General features: G+C 34.0%; 1 pseudogene; it reads right to left on the reverse strand.

The window, feature by feature from the left end:
• Positions 1 to 4,022: 4,022 nt before the first annotated feature.
• Positions 4,023 to 13,228, reverse strand: LOC103954019 (annotated as a pseudogene).
• Positions 13,229 to 15,260: the final 2,032 nt, after the last annotated feature.

Below are 15,260 nucleotides of genomic sequence, written 5' to 3' on the forward strand. Positions count from 1 at the left end.
TTGTTAACTGTTCTGAAGAGTTTATCGCATTTTGGTGTTCAATGCAATGCACAATGTAGCAAATTAAGCTAAAAATGTGTTTCGTTTATATAGATAGACCTGGAATGTTTTAAGTTTGAATCTCTCTATGTTTCATAACAGGGTGAATGAGAATTGACTCAAGAAAAATGCAGTGAGTTTTGCATTGAAATATCAACAATTCACATATAGATATCTGGATTGTTGAGTGACCAAAACATTGTGAGGTTCTTATAAATATTACCTTCTGGTCTATTTTGCAACAGGGATGGTGGTAATCATGAACTTGTTAATTACTACCTGCCCAATTCGTCAGGTCTGGAGTTTTTGTCACAAAAGGTCTCGGTATTAGTTAGAGTGAGATAATCTTATTTAAAGTCATTGCTTTTTTTTACCCCCACTAATGTGGGACTGCCAACACGCCCCCTCATGTGTAATCCCATTTAGTGGTTCACATGTGGAAATCCACATATTGGCAATTGAAACTCAGAGGTCGGCTCCAATGAAGTTCACACTATAAACATTCATTGTTTATCAACATCATCAACCAAACCATAAACTATATCAACACAAAATTATCACTCAGTAAAAGTATTCCATTTAAGTGTACAAGACAATAAGCTTACTTGCAGGATTTGCCATGAAAACTAGCAGCAAGGTTCTTCTCTTCTCTTAGATTCGTAATAGTTCTCACTTTCAATAGGACTAGTGCCACATGAACATGGTGATCTGAGAAGCGGGACCAAGCTATATTTATTGTCTAAAATGACAACTCCCCCTCCTATCGTGGCAGCAGTTACATGTCAGTTTTTAGAGTTTGAAACCAACTCTAGTTCAGAAGTTTGAGTTCTATTGTTTCCCTCCTCTGTAATTTATCATAATTAAATTACTACAAGTCCAATATTAATATAAGTCCATTTGTTTTCTTGACATAACTATGGTTTTATTATTACTCACATCATGGAAAAAACCAAACACATACTTGTTTTCAATTTTTTCAGGAAGTACTTCTTAAGAACTCAGAGGATATGTTAAGAATCAAGGCTTGTTTTCAAGCCTATACTTCTTGGTGACAAGCCTTTGACTTGTAAGGACCCGTAACCATGAAATCTGATACCATGTTGAATTCTTTCAAGGTGTTCGACAGATTGTTGTCTTCTATGTGAGGTAGTATATACTGTAGAAATTTCTTTATGTAACTTTTGAGTGCCTATAGAACTCGTTCCGCCAATGCTGCATCATAAAGTAGCATGATGCCGAAAAGTATAGCAATCAATTGAAGCAAAATTATATGTGTTGAATCATCTGGGCTTCAAAAAGATTGCATAGAAATTCGGAAGAAGATGAACAAATTGAAACAAAATTATATGTACTGGGCAATTGAGACTCACCTAAAACTGTTATTGAGCTATCTTGCACGGAATAGCGGACTTTGTCAAAATCAAATGCAAGTCCTGATCGCCAAATTAAAAAAAAAAAGATACGACGATAAAGATTTAGAGAAAGAGAGAGAGAAAGAAAGAATAAAAAACAAAATCCTACAAAGATATCCGAAATAAGCTATGAAACATTGTCCTTGATTGTTAAACATATTTGCTTTTATAATAGAAACTAGCATATGGGCACACATAAAGTGTGTGATTTTTGTTTTTGAGATAGAAAGAGAGAGGAAGAGAGTTATAGAGAATGTGGGAGTGGGAAGTTTGTTTTTTTTTTTTTTTTAATTTAATTAGAGATATGTTAGGATTACATTTATGTGAGGCTTTGAAAAAAAAGAGCAAAATTTGGTTGTGTGAAATTACATTTCTGCCCCATATTTCTTATTCATATTCTGTTTTAATTAGAGGGTTAAACCGGTAATTTCATAGAATTTTGGTTGACAATGAGTGTTTTATTAATTAGTAGAGATGATGATGATAGGAATGTTTTTAAGCATATATAGCCTTACAGGATGAACACATATGGACCTAAAAGGTTGAGTACATACGAAATTTGAGGATCGAGTTTTCTCAACGTCTACGTTTTGAACCCTCCCCCCTCTCCCGTTAATAATAATAAATTTTTAGAAAATAGCTTTAAATTTGCACATCAATATATATCAAAATTGCAAAGTTTAAAATTGTTCCAAAATGAACAAAAAAATCTAACTAGCTTCTTTAGTTGGGCGATCAATCCTTTTCTTTTTTCCAAAGCAATATTCTAATTCTTTTATATCATAAAACTTCGAACATTATTACAAATAAAAGAGCATACAAATCTATTCACCTTTGATTACCTAAGCTCTACAAATGTGCCCCATTTTAATGCATGATATTTTCATCACCATAGAAGGCTAGGCATTTGCTTTTTCATTTCCTTTAATAGGATAGAGGTGGAAAGGACAAGGAAGAGAGGTTGGTCCAATGAGTCCAGTTGGTTAAAGTTGTGACACCCATAAATACATAATGGTTAACTTTTTGACTTTTTTTCTTGGGCAGAAATGTTATACTTTTTGACTACCAAGAAAAGCAAATTAAAGGTCTAGTTTGAAGAGCATTACATGATACATTTGATGATCTGTTATTAGAAATTAGTGGAATTTATTTCAAAATTCACAGTATGTTCTACTCTAGCGTTATGTTTGGATCAAGAAATTTAAGATTATTAAGGATTTCAAAATGATAAAAATTAAAATGACAAGATTTTATTTTCTAGAATCTATGTATTTTCTTATTTGATTAACCTAAAAGAACAATAGAATTGAATACGAAATTTGTTAGTTTTAAACTCTCAATCATAAAAATTAGGAAATGATACCTATTTACATGGAATTTAAACTTGAGAATTGGAGGTCCCAAATTCGAAGTTTTTTTTTTTTTTCCACGGAAACTCTAAATTTCTATGTTTATAAACCTAAACAAGAAAATTGGTACATGTCAATTTATAAATTCTGACTTTATCCGAATTCTAATTTTATTTCTTTCATCCAAATATAGTGTAGAAAATCCTCACCGTGATCATTGAGTTAAAAAAAATTAAGTTGGAAACTATCTGGTTATCAAGTAAATATAAACCAAATAATTATGAATTTACCTTCTTTTTTTTATGAAAATTTTGTTAAAAGAAGATGAAAAATGGAAAAGTCCACATATACACAACAATTCTACTATAATAATGCCACTCCAGAAAATTATTGGCGTATAATGACCTTTTTTTAGGTGAAATGATGATGATTTATTTGATACTAATTGAAAATATTGATACAAACATAAAAAGAAACATTCGAATTCAATTTTAAGAGCTCCTGAATTCAAAGAGGTTGCAATAAAATTTAAGAGTTCCTGAAAATAACTCATAAGATGGTACCTTTTTTTGAACAACTAACGATGGTACATTCAAATATAAACCAGAGACATTTTGGGAACCGTGTAGATTCTAATCGCTGGAAGATTTTGTATTAAAAGGCAATATGAGAAATGCTAATGTGACTCTCTTGGACTCAAGTTTAACGTTATTTTTTGTGCCAATATATAAAATACTGTACAAAAAATATGAAATGACAGGAAGTCTATAAAATGTCTTATTTTTAAGAGAATCCCCTTAGTATTTCTCAAGCAAATATTGAACAACCTTAGTATTTCTCAAGCAAATATTGAACAACTAAGATTGCAGCCATGCGAGTTGGTTTACTATATTCCACGTTTTCTCTCTGTTTGGACGACTTTTTATTTTTATTTTTTAAGAAATATGTAGAAGTTCGATAACTCTAAACACTTACGAATGGTGGACACAAATACTTTCACTAAAAGAAATATATAGAAGTAGCAAATTAATTAACTAGATTAGTTGAAACATTGCACCAGTGAGAGGCTTGGGACAGCTAAACCTCAAACAGAATAAACGACGATTGACATTTCAAAAACCTATGACAAATATGAGGAAGCCACTAGTACTTCAGTGCACTAATCAGTATGTGTGTGTGTGTGTACACACACGTATCCTCGTTACATGATAGTATTTTCACGTCACTCAATACTACTGGTGCATGCTTGATCATCAATGGTGCTAGCACTGCCTCCGCATGATTCTGCCTTAGGAAGAATGGCGCGGGTAGGGTACCTAAAACCATGAGTTTTGTAATATTTATTGAAGTGAAGATTGCAGAGAACTACAAGGAGGAAGGTGATGACGTAGATAGACAAGGCAACAGATTTGAACCATGAAGGAAATGGTATGGAGATGGATATGAAGAAGGCTGTGACCCCAAATAAGAGGCCAAATTGATGGAAAATCGAGGCGATTGTTATTCCAGCGAGACAGTAACTGAAGTGAATAAACTTGCTTACCAAGATACAAGTGAAGGCAAGTAAGACTGAGAGTCCAAGAAAGTAGAAGATTATAGGGAGATGGAGCTCACTGGAGGGAACTTGGAAGGGGAGAAGTGCTATTCCAATTGCTGCTGTCAAGCAAAACACTACGATTATTGTTGCCCAGTCTAAGTTGTTGTTGTCATAGTTATTGTTAGTCCTCCCATCTGCAACTTCTTGCTTTGCAGCTTCTAGATCACGATCGGAATCGTGATCTCGATCAATGAGACCAATTATCAGAAGTTTGAACCGTTGGGTTGGCGTTATTGTAACTGCAAGGAGAAAAGGCTTTAAGTAATGATCCCAAGCAGTATTAACAACATAACTCATTTTATTCTGCACAAAGGTAGGTAGAGGTACTTGATGATGATATGGTTTGTGAGATTTGATGGTTTGAATGGAAGAGGTATTTGAATGCTCAGGAATAGTGTGCATGCAGAAATATAGACAGGCAAAGAGAGAGAAATGTCAGAAGTCTGGGAACTTACCTAGTAATTTAAAAAAGCAAACTTATGCTTGCTTGCATAGTTTTTATTTTTTTTAAGTTTAACGATATATTTTTATACTACACGAAGTGAGAATTTAGCTAAATTATATAATAAGCAATTTAAGTTAGAATTGAAAGTTTAGTTAAGCTATACAATGAGCAACCAAATTTAATATCGAATTCATTATCCACGATATTCAAACCTAAAACCTCTTACTTTTAAGTGAAAAAAAATATCATCAAATTATAGTAGTGAGTAGCTTGATGTCTTCTTTACAATATTATAATTGAACTAACAAGGTCAACAATATAATATGTTTGCTACCATAATTGACTAATTAGCTCAACAATATAATATGTTTAATATCGACTAATTAGTAATATAATATGTTTGCTATCATATTATAATTGAACTAATACGGTCACTCATATTTTTAGAATAATTTTTAGTTTTCAACGTGTTTATACGTTGGCTAAATCACATGAAGGAAACTTCGGATACGAAAGAATTAATTGTTTATAAAATTGATTTTGCAATAAGACAAACTTCAAAATTTAGAAACTTCAGACAACAAAGATGGTGGAAACCAAACCACTAACTACGGTCACTATCAAAGACGATGATATTCAAGATATTCAAAGACGATGATATTCAAAGACAATGATATTCAAGGGTGATGTCAATATATAGGACAAGAAACTTCAGATAACAAAGTATCAGCACTATACTTCTTAGTTCTTTTTTTGCCATGGGTGTAGGAACTTACCTGGTGATTAATATAAGCAAACCCAATAATTAATTAATTATTTCTAACACCATTTTCAAAGACATATTTTCTTCAAAAACTTTTCAAAGTAACGATGGTTAAAAAAGTAGGTTGAAATATTGGCAAAATGGATAATGGCAAACATGCACAAACCAATTGGAAGCCAACTGGAATTACCACTGAAAACCGGACGGAATTTGGAAGGTACGTCCAAATTCTAAACGACTTAAGTAAGAAAACAATATCAAGCTTTGCCTTCACGTTTATTCAATTGATGTCAAAAGATTAACATAAAATAAATTAAGAAAGAGGAACTTACTTCTGATTTCGTACACATTCCATTTGACAGCTTTGAATCAACCTCACTATCCAAACAAAACATCATCCTCAATAGAGATAGTTGAGTCATCACTTCCAGATTGCATATTTTCTGAAATTTCAAAACCAGAAATAACATGTGAACACATAGGGGCCTTCCGAATGAAAGAAAGAAAAAACCTGCATCATGACAGTAAGTAGAAAGAGAACAATATCCTGTTCGCAGATTGACGAAAGTAGAATACGGCTGCAAATACTTGGTGTCGCAATAGCAGTTGGACACTGGAATTGATTTACTCTTCAAATCTTGATCAACCTGAGAGAAAAGGGATAACTCATTCACTTCATGAACAACAAAAAAAGCATGAATATGGAAACTTCATGTAACATCCCACATCGTCTAGGGGAGTGATCCTTAAATGTATATTCTCATCCCTATCTAGCACGAGGCCTTTTGGAAACTCACTGACTTAGGGTTCCATGGGAACTCCGAAGTTAAGCGAGTAGCGTGCGAGAGCATTCCCAAGATGGGTGACCCACTAGGAAGTTCTCGTGCGAGTTCCCAGAAACAAAACCGTGCGGGCGTGGTCGGGGCTCAAAGCGGACAATATCGTGCTACTGTGGTGGAGCGGGCCTGGGATGTGGTGGACCTCAGGCTGGGATGTGACGATTTGGTATCAGAGCCTAACCCTAGCCGCATGTGTGTCGACGAGGACGTCGGGGCCCTAAGAGGGGTGGATTGTAACATCCCACATCGCTCAGGGGAGTGATCCTTAAATGTATGTTCACATCCCTACCTAGCACGAGGCCTTTTGGGAACTCACTGGCTTCGGGTTCCATGGGAACTCCGAAGTTAAGCGAGTAGCGCGCGAAAGTATTCCCATGATGGGTGACCCACTGGGAAGTTCTCGTGTGAGTTCCCATAAACAAAACCGTGAGGGTATGCAGGGGCCCAAAGTGGACAATATCGTGCTATGATGGAGTCGGGGGTGTGCTGGGGCCCAAAGCGGACAATATCGTACTATGGTAGAGTCGGTCCCGACTCCACCATAGTACGATGCGTGACACTTCAAGCATGCATTTATTGGAGAACAATTTAGAAACAAAACTAACCGAAATACAGAACTTGAAATACTTATACTTTATTACTCAAAAATACTTGCAATGCAGAATGAAATTACACAATAAATACAGAAATTAAAAAGATACTAACTTTAATGATTCAAAGGTAGAGGTTAGCGTAAAAGCTATGTCATTCGAACAATATTTCTGTCTCACTCTTGTGCTTGTGGTTCTACAACGTCTGCTCAACCAAGATACAACTACCTAATTCTACAACCCGCACTGGATTATAGAATTCTAGCAAATTTGCTTTGTGTGTTTACTTTTTGAAAGTTTGTACGGAAGTGAAGGAGGAAGAAAAGATTATCTCACTTGGAAAGTGTTATTGCAAATATATAAGTTGTTTCACATCCTTTCAAATACCTATTTACCATATTTGAAAGTACACAACTCTGTCTAAGAGATGTGTCTTTTAATCAAAACGTTTTTAATTAATAAATTAATTAAAAATTTAATCCAAAATTGAAATTAATAAATCTAATTAATTTTAACTTTCAAGGCCCCAAAGTGCCATTATCTTGATTAATTAATATTAATTGTAAATCAAGCGTAATCCACATAACCATAAAGTTCAATCATTCAATTCATTTCTAAATGGTACAAATTTTAATTATTAAAATAAAAGACTAGACCTATATAAATGGCAATGAAAACTAAATATTCCCCGATGTGGGACACCAAAAGTCTCAAAACTCTTACAGCATTTAGTGTCAGCCTAACAATATGAAGTTTTTCAACAAGACAATCCAAAGGGTTGTCCTCTCGGACATCTGAAAAAAATACACGCCCACAAGCAACACTAGCACAGTGCTTTATGACCCGCAAGAAAGCAAAAAACTAGTAATTCAGCGCCCAATAGCAGGGTGCAGAAAAGGAGAGAGTGATAGTATATGGGAAGGGAGATACAGCTAAAGTTTTGAGATTTTTGGATTATATAAGCGAGGGTACAATTAATTAATGAAATAGAAACTCAACAAGATTCCTTTGTTGAAAATAGAAATTAGGGTTCATTTTTGCGGTCAAGACCTTTTTCCTGATAATTTAATAATGAAAGTGTTGTCACTTAGTACTACAGTTTAATGATATTATTCTTCACTTATAAGTGAGGGGTCTTAAATTCGATTTTTGTCAAAAGCAAATTTGAACCAACTTATTGCTGATCCTTTGTGAAGCTAAACTCATTTTTTTTTTAAAAAAAATTAATAATATTACCGTTTTCTAAAATAAAAAAATAATTAAGGTGAGAACTTGAAAGTTGCCCACTAAAAGCAAGTGAGGTCTTGAAAGTTGCCCACTAAAAGCAATCGAGGTTGAATGTGATTCTGAGCCATAAGCAATCGATGTTGAACATGACTCTAAGCAATAAGCACGTCTATCTCGGTAAAAATAAAAGCAAAGATCTAATAAGTTCACACTTTGCTGAACTCTTTCTTTTTGCAAATTCTTAGTCTTCTTGAGCTAATTGTTACATACTACATAGGGAAGCCAAAACAAGCTGGGACCCACATAAATAAAAATAATAAAAATGATCATGAAAATCTCAAAGTCGCAGAACACTTTAATTGATGATGCAAGCGCTTAATGAAGGATGAGGATTGTTTGCTCTCCACGTTTCATACTCTTTTCGTCTTTTTTTATTTCTATGATCGTGGTTAAATCATGTTAATATTTTATTTTTTATTTTTTTTTATTTTTGTCTTATTATTTTTATAAAAAAAATTAATATAAAATGTTCAAGTTGCTTAATCGTAACTATATAAATAATAAGGAATGAGAAGGTTATGAAATGAGAGAGGGTAGACAATCAAGATCCCTTAATACAAACAAAACCAAAAAAATTACCAAGGAGATCTTAAATGTTCACTCTAGTACCAGAGGATACCCATTAAACTTGCTTTCTTTTTTATTTTACCCAATACACCTTGATGCCCATAGGCTCTGTACTCATTCAGAGGATGCTCAGATTAGACATACATGGCCTTTATTGTTGAATCCACATCGGTCATACAAAAAAAAATAATAATAGTTTAAATATTCTAAACCCATTCTAACAAATATCGAGGTCTTTTGTAATAAAATCTCACATCTGACGGATTATGCAGGTGGTAATTACCAAGTTGGGGACAATATCTATATTGTTGGAAGTGGCTTGTATGGCCCGTCTTTGATAATTCTATATGGTATCAAAGCCAGGGAGCAGGCCCGTACTGTACTGCCACGTGATGGGTGAGTCCCTTTGGCCTTGAGCGATGATGGTGGGTCCCTTGGCTCCGCGTGTAGGGTGAGTCCTCTTGGCTCCACGTGGTTGCCGATGTGTAAATCTTTCACATGTGATCCACTAATTGGGTCCCACGTGAGGGGGTTTGTTGAATCTCACATCAGCCATACAAAAAGAAAAGTAATAGTTTAAATATTCTAATCCCACTCTAACTAATATCGAGGTCTTTTGTGATAAAATCTCACACCTGACGGATTGTGCAGGTGGTAATTACCAAGTTGAAGACAATATCGATGTTGTTAGAAGTGGGCCGTATGACCCGTCTCTGATAATTTTATATTTATTATGACACAACACCAACAAAACAAGAGCACGGTACCATTCAGCAATTTTTTGTTTTTTTTTTGGGTTGATTATTGAAATTATCCATTAGTTACAATTTTCATTAACATAATTTTCTTTTTTTTATTTTATTTGTTAAGCTTAGTTAGAGGTGGATATGTGCTTGGCAACTCATCTTCCAAAGATTTCACCTTTTTTTCAAAGGTACATTTTATTGTATTTTACCTTATAATTATGTATAGTAAATAATTAATATGAAAAATTAGTATGTCCAATGATTGTTCTTGTTGTAATTTTCAAGTGTCGAATCCATGTGCGGATAGAAATAAAGACATATTTAATTGATGTATGTTTTTCATCATGTACCATTAAAATTTTGAAATGTTAAAGAAATTATGAATTGCTAGATACTTTTACCATACATTTTTTTAATTTAGAAATGATGGAGAGTTTATTACTTTTGCCCCTGTAACGTTGTGAATGTTATACATGAGCAGCTCAATTTGTGAGAAAAAGTAAAATTTGACATGTAGAATAAAATAAAACTGATGGGTAATAAAGTTTAAAGGGTAAAATGGTTAGCCATGTAGATTTAACTTGATTATATAGTACATCAGCTAATGGTTCCGTGTTGACATCATGAAGCAGCAACAACGCATCCTACCACCGTGGCTTAGAACAATAAATTAATAATAATAATAATAATAATAAGGAAGAGAAGTCTAGGTAGGCCAGCTAGATCCCATTCCATTGCATATTCTAAACAAGCTAGGACCCACATAATTAAAAAATAATATAAATGGCGTAACTGAAACTATCTCTCTTTCTATTTTCGTTATCTTCTATTCTTTCTTCTCACATTCTTTATTTATTTATTTTTTTTTAAATTAATATAAAATGATCACGTATTGATCTGTGTAAATCTAGAATATTCTGAATAGTGTGAATCGAAACCAAAAATATTGGTGCTTGAAAAGTTCAAAGTGTAGGAAAATATCATGAATTAATCCTTGGCAATTGATATTTTTCAAAGAACTTGAACCGACGGTCAAAAATTAAAAAAACTAAAAGTGTAAAAGACTTACTGAATATTTATATAAACGCTAATTGTATACTTGTTTTCTATATTTTTTCACTATATTTCAATATTTTATAATCTATCTATCGTTTTATTTTAAAATTTAAAATTTTGTGCATCACCATACAGTTACTTTTTTAGAAAAGAGTTGTTCCTTTTAAATCCCCATTAAGTCTGCATCAAAAAAGAATGTTAACCAACTTCTGTTAAGTATAATTATTGTAACAATATTTTCAACCAATATGACGGTTGCAATCAAAGTTACAGATCCAAAAAGTATCTTTAGATTATATTTAATATTTGGGTTTAGATTTTAAGCTAACCAGTCACTTAGTATTACGATCTAGTAGTATTCCACTATACTTGTAAGTGAGAGGTTTTAAGTTCGATTCTCGCAAAAAACAAATTTGAACCATATTATTGTTAGCTTAGTGTAGATAAATTTTGGGTTAAGCTAAAATTTGGGCAATTTTATCCTAAAACTTAGGTCTGGGTTAAAAAACCGGCCCATCAAAATTTAAGTTTTAAACTAACCAAATCATTCTCCAATGATTGGATCTAAAATAATTTTTGAGTTAAAGTAACCAAATCATACAGATTCCATCAACCAATGCCTTTGTGTAGCGACGACGAGCTTGAATTATATCTTCATCACCGTTTTCAATTATTTTGAACATAAAAATGCAATCAGAAAACAAACAAACAACCAGTAACTAACCTGTTAAAACACAAGAGGACTACTTGGAGTAAGCCAACGAAAAAATATACAGATGAAGTAGAAACTAAAACTTACTCGTTGGAGTAGTTTTGCCCATTCCTCTTTGGCTTCTGCACCAATGCAAGGATCAAAGTCAAAACTAGATAAGGGCAAAAAACATATACCATTGGTTGACACTCAAGTTCAATATCTTCAGCATGTATTTCGTGAAGCAAATACAGTGGCAGATGAATCACCTTCACTTCTTTTGGTCATAACTAACCTAATGTATCAGTGTGCTTCTCAAACTTTCTTATTACCAAAGGGGGATACTCTCTGTAATTGTCCCTTCATAACATTTCTTTCTTTTCGTGACCTAGTGAATAACATAGAACACTCACAACTCGTTACTAGCAATGCATAATTCTACATGACAAAATTTACAAAAGAAAGAATTCTTCCCGCTTCATATACATTTTTATTGGGACACGAGGCAAATAGGAGGGAGGGAGGGTTTCAGACCCTGCCCTGTCACCACAACAAGATTCGTCCCTCGCGTTAACATTATGCAAATCCAACAAAGGACTGTAAAATCAAGGTTTTTTTAAACATTATGCATATCCAACAAAGAACTGTTGAAGTTGTTGGAACTTCCTAGCCGTTAGGGTTAGGGTTCCTTGTTTTTAGGGTTTTTAGTCACGTAGAGTTTAATAATCCCTATACTTGAGGGACAAGTTTGTTTTCTGTTTTGACGTAGTCATGTACCATGATTATAGGACCTGTAAAATCATGGGCTGTTATTTCCCTTCCAGTTTCAGTGTAAGGCTATTTATTAGCTACAACAGTTATTTCATTTATTAGCTTTGCGTTACAGAGCTCTTTGGCTCTAACAAGAACTGTAAAATCAAGGTTGAAATCTTAAAACCCAAAAATTATTGAACCAAAGCTTCAATACCATATAAACAACACCGAGAGGTAAAAACCATACTAATTTAGGAAATGGGTAAAGAATTAATCTTACCACAAATGTTACAGCTACATTAACGCTTGGAAACACAAAGATTCTAAAGGCCATTTATTTGTCTTCTCATATACCACTTATCCTTGAAGTTCACAGTATCTAGAACCCCTAAATCTCCAACATTTTCACAAAATACAAACTAAATTCTTAAAAAAAAAACAAAATCTCTCACCTCTCCCACATATTGCTTGGGGGTATTGCTTACGAGCATCCTCATCTTCCATCGGTTTGCCAATAAACCCCGATTCCTCTCCGTCTTCATCAGCCGCAGCTAACTCCTGAGTCACTGGCTTCCTCAGCGGAGAAGTAGCTTTTTCCACACTCGTTGCTAACCCCTCTTCAACTCTCGTCTTATTGGTTTGCCTCGGATTCTTCAACTTCAGCGGAGAAGCAAATTTTTCCAAACACGTTGCTACCTCCTCTTCAACTCTCGCCTTCCTGGTTTGCCTCGGGCTCTTCGATTTTGGCGGAGAAGTAGATTTTTCCACACTCGTTGCTACCTCCTCTTCAACTGCGGCCTTCTTGGTTTGCCTCGTATTCTATGATTTCGGCGGAGAAGTGGCTTTTTCCACACTTGTTGCTACCTCCTCCTCAACTCTCGCCTTGTTGGTTTGCCTTGGGTTCTTCGATTTCGGCGGAGAACCAGAAGAAGTTCCGGCATTCGACTTCCGCTTGCACGCCATTCTGCTTACGGCGGAGAGAGACTGAATAGCCACAGAAGACGGTGGATCTTAGAGTGAGAGAGAGAGAGAGAGAGAGAGAGAAATGGGCGATAGGGTTTTTTTTTGAGTGCGTGGGGGATTGGATTGGGGTTTATGTTTTATAGTGGGCCGTGAAATTATGGAGTGGGGAGTGCGCGGCGTGTGGGCGGGAAAACGGAAATTTGGAAAGTGTGGTTTGAATTTTGAGGTGACGTTTGGTTGTGGATCATAAGGACTTTTGGGGGTGTTTGGTTGCAGGGGTTAACTTTTCCGTGTATTTGGCTCTATTTTTGTTTACATTTTGACATTTTTTCCGATTTGTATAATATTAATTACCAAATTTACCATAAATGTGTGTTATAGTTGTGTAAACGTAAACAAACGATGAATGCATGTTGAGAGTTAACAGAAAGTTGTAATAAGTGAGAGTGAACGTGTTAATTTCGTAAATATAATCCGGTGTAATTTTAAGTACTATTAATCGTTGGCGAGAGCTCACATGCATGATGATCAACATTTTTAGTATTTTTTTTTCATAAATTATAACTCATTGTGTATAATAGAGATAAAAAAAGACTTAAGAAAGTTCAATAACTCAAAAAGAAAAATCAATTTCATGTAAATGTACTAATTGTTGTTGCCTACTACTTAGACATATTTGGGTTCTTTAATCTTTTGTTTCAAGAAAGTGATTTTAATTCGAGAAAATAATGATTATGTTATTTTTGCTCTATTTTTGTGTTCTTTTTGTTTTCAAATTTTTGTTTCCATACCCATTTTATTTGGACTTGCAAAATTATGTTTTACATAATATACAGTTATATAAAGTCACTTATATCATTTGCAGTTACACAAAAACCAAAATGTAAATAAATATGTATAAGTAACCCAATGCCTAAGTTGGGCTTCACTCTCAAGTCTCAACCCACAAGACACAAGAACCGGCCCAAATTTACAATTATGGACTTTCCCTTTACTTTTTGTTCTAATGTATTTTATTAAAAGTATTTTTGGGGAAACTAATTTTTGGTTCCAAACACTTAAAGTGTTTTTTGAATGAAGCACCGAATATGTATTTGTATGATCCAAACATCTTGTTCTCCAATTGTATATTCGATCGGTCACTTGCAAAGACAAAACATATTCGTTTATATCAAATATCCCTACCTCATGTTATATTAACATTAATACTAGGCAAACGGAATTCCTAGATTAATTAGGGTTTCTTTTCTTTTTTCGTAGTAAGAAAGCAGTACGGAAGCAGTTTTTTAGTACAATTGTTATAATATTATGTAATGGTGTAATCTATCCACATTTTAAATCACGTTGTATTAGTAATGTTATACTTGAATTATAAACCAGTTGGTAAATGCACGAATGTCTCATTGGTTCCTTCATAAAAAACAATAGAAAATTTAAAGTAATTGACATTTCATCCCTAACAAATGTACTTGACAGATTATGAATGTAATACTGAATGTATCATTGCTTCCTTCAAAAAATTAACACTTCAATCACCCCTTGGAGGCATGCATTTAAAATGAATTAGACCAATAAAATTGACAATTATTATCACAAAAACATAAATATCACGTCTCTATTTCAACTATGCAAAAGTCTTTCAAATGTATGTAAGTGGGAGAAATGCATTCACAATAATAGATGATACCCATAATAATAAAACTATTTAAAATAAAATTCAAATGATGTATAACAAAGTAATGCATAAATCAAATAAGTATGTAGATAGTGCAAATTAAAATCATCATTATTAATTCACCAAAATATCATTTTAATTCAAGAAATGGGAAGTTGGAAAAGGGGCATGTCATCCTCAACAGATTCAATTTGGCCCACAGAGAATTTCGAAAATCCGTTGGAAAAAATATTTTATTTTGAAAATAGAAAAAATGTCGTGTAGTTGGTGCCTACGTGGCGGAGAATGCTGACATGGATGTGTAAGCAGTGTGCTCACGTGGAGGGGAGTAGCCAAGTTGCTGTTGGGGGCTGAAAACGGACCCCAAATGGCCCACAATGTCCACTCCGACAACCGGTTTCCGCACCACGCTAGCGGGTTCCCTTGCTTCCACATTTGTCCATCTCATTTGTTTGAGATGCGATGATAATATTATTTTAATTAATTGT

Source organism: the organism of the source record quoted next, unplaced genomic scaffold (genome assembly GCF_019419815.1).
Source record: "Pyrus x bretschneideri cultivar Hongxiangsu unplaced genomic scaffold, Pyrus_bretschneideri_v1 Contig51, whole genome shotgun sequence".
Lineage (NCBI taxonomy): Eukaryota > Viridiplantae > Streptophyta > Magnoliopsida > Rosales > Rosaceae > Pyrus > Pyrus x bretschneideri.